We start from the raw sequence: 2,796 nt of genomic DNA on the forward strand, positions 1-2,796 counted from the left end.
ATGTTGCATCATACTCCTCTCTTGATCCTTGAAAACTTCCTCCACACCAAACTCGAAACAACTCATTAGAGGGTTAGTGCACAATATAAATTGACATATTCAGAGGTGACACAATCATTCTTAACACTTCTGGACATTGCATAATGCTACTGGACATTAGTGGATCAAAGAAATTCATCCAACATAGCGAAAGAGGCAATGCGAAATAAAAGGCAGAATCTGTCAAAACAGAACAGTTCGTATTGACGAATTTTAAAATGGCACCAGACTTGCTCAAACGAAAATGCTCAAATTGAATGAAAGTTGCGTACATATCTGAGGATCATGCTCGTAAATTGGCGTAATTTTCTGAGCTACCTACAGGGAGGTGGACCCAGATTCGTGACAGCAAAGAAATCTGGAACTGCGCAGTAATCCAAATCTAGTACTTACTTTTCTATCAACGGCTTAACTTGGCACAACAAAACTCAAAACTAAGATAAGGAGAGGTTGCTACAGTAGTAAACAACTTCCAAGACACAAAATAAAAACAAAGTACTGTAGGTAAAAACATGGGTTGTCTCCCATAAGCGCTTTCTTTAACGCCTTTCAGCCTAGGCGCGTAAAGTGTGTATCAAGTAACATCGAGAGATGAAGCATCAACGTTATTACCAGGGGTGTTGGGAGTTTTATCAATTTTAGGCCTATAGTAATTCTTTGGTTTAGGCACCTTAGAGACATACATGAATTTTTGCTCCTTACCCACATAAGCTTTCTCATTAAATTTAAAAGAAGAAAAAGTTGAACTCAATTTTCCCATAGCTTCTTCAAGTTTACCAATTCTATGGGTTTGATTATCATGGATAGCGCAAGTTTCTAGAGTAGCAATTCTTTCATTAATTCCTCCTAGGATTTTATCAAGTTTATCAGTATTATCAAGTAATATTTCCAATTTAGTTTCAACGCTACAATTTTTCTCTATGGTTTCCAATTTTTTCATAACATCCTCAAGGGAGGTTTCAATTTTAGTTTCATTAACAGGTGGTGTTCCAAATAAACTCTCAATAATGCAACTAGCTTCTAAAGCGGGAGCGCCTAGGAAGTTACCTCCCGCGAGACAATCAAGAACATATCTATTCCAGCTAGAGATACCAACATAAAAATTCCCGAGTAGGATAGTGGTGGAGTGTTTCTTAGTGCACCTATTATGGGCATCACTAATTCTATACCAAGCATCTTTTAAACATTCTCCCCCTTGTTGCTTAAATGAACGAACTTCAACTTCAGGATTACTCATTTTAGCAATAGCAAATAAAGCGAACTAGATAAAGTAAATGCAAGTAACTAATTTTTTTTGTGTTTTTGATATAGCAAACAAGATAGCAAATAAAGTAAAACTAGCAACTAATTTTTTTGTATTTTGATTTAGTGCAGCAAACAAAGTAGTAAATAAAACTAAAGCAAGACAAAAACAAAGTAAAGAGATTGAGAAGTGGAGACTCCCCTTGCAGCGTGTCTTGATCTCCCCGGCAACGGCGCCTGTGAAAATATGCTTGATGGCGTGTATTTCACACGTTCGTTGGGCAACCCCAAGAGGAAGGTATGATGAGCACAGCAGCAAGTTTTCCCTCGGAAAGAAACCAAGGTTTATCGAACCAGGAGGAGCCAAGAAGCACGTTGAAGGTTGATGGCGGCGGGATGTAGTGCGGCGCAACACCGGAGATTCCGGCGCCAACGTGGAACCCGCACAACACAACCAAAGTACTTTGCCCCAACGAAACAGATGAGGTTGTCAATCTCACCGGCTTGCCGTAACAAAGGATTAACCGTATTGTGTGGAAGATGATTGTTTGCAGAGAAAACAGTAAAAACAAGTATTGCAAGTAGATTGTATTTCAAGTAAAGAGAATTGGACCGGGGTCCACAGTTCACTAGAGGTGTCTCTCCCATAAGACGAACAAGCATGTTGGGTGAACAAATTACAGCTTGGGCAATTGACAAATAAAGAGAGCATGACAATGCACATACATATCATGATGAGTATAGTGAGATTTAATTGGGCATTACGACAAAGTACATAGACCGCCATCCAACCGCATCTATGCCTAAAAAGTCCACCTTCGAGGTTATCATCCGAACCCCTCCAGTATTAAGTTGCAAAGCAACGGACAATTGCATTAAGTATGGTGCGTAATGTAATCAACAACTACATCCTTAGACATAGCATCAATGTTTTATCCCTAGTGGCAACAAGCACAACACAACCTTAGAACTTTCTCGTCATCGTCCTGGTGTCAATGCAGCATGAACCCACTATCGAGCATAAGTACTCCCTCTTGGAGTTAAAAGCATCTACTTGGCCGGAGCATCTACTAGTAACGGAGAGCATGCAAGATCATAAATAACACATAAGCATAACTTTGATAATCAACATAACAAGTATTCTCTATTCATCGGATCCCAACAAACGCAACATATAGAATTACATATAGATGATCTTGATCATGATAGGCAGCTCACAAGATCCGACAATGATAGCACAATGGGGAGAAGACAACCATCTAGCTACTGCTATGGACCCATAGTCCAGGGGTAGACTACTCACTCATCACTCCGGAGGCGACCATGGCGGTGTAGAGTCCTCCGGGAGATGATTCCCCTCTCCGGCAGGGTGCCGGAGGCGATCTCCGGGATCCCCCGAGATGGGATCGGCGGCGACGGCGTCTCGCAAGGTTTTCCGTATCGTGGCTCTCGGTACTGGAGGTTTCGTCACGGAGGCTTTAAGTAGGCGGAAGGGCAAGTCGAGAGGGGGCACAG

The sequence above is a fragment of the Lolium rigidum genome, chromosome 4 (genome assembly GCF_022539505.1).
Source record: "Lolium rigidum isolate FL_2022 chromosome 4, APGP_CSIRO_Lrig_0.1, whole genome shotgun sequence".
In the NCBI taxonomy this organism is placed as follows: domain Eukaryota; kingdom Viridiplantae; phylum Streptophyta; class Magnoliopsida; order Poales; family Poaceae; genus Lolium; species Lolium rigidum.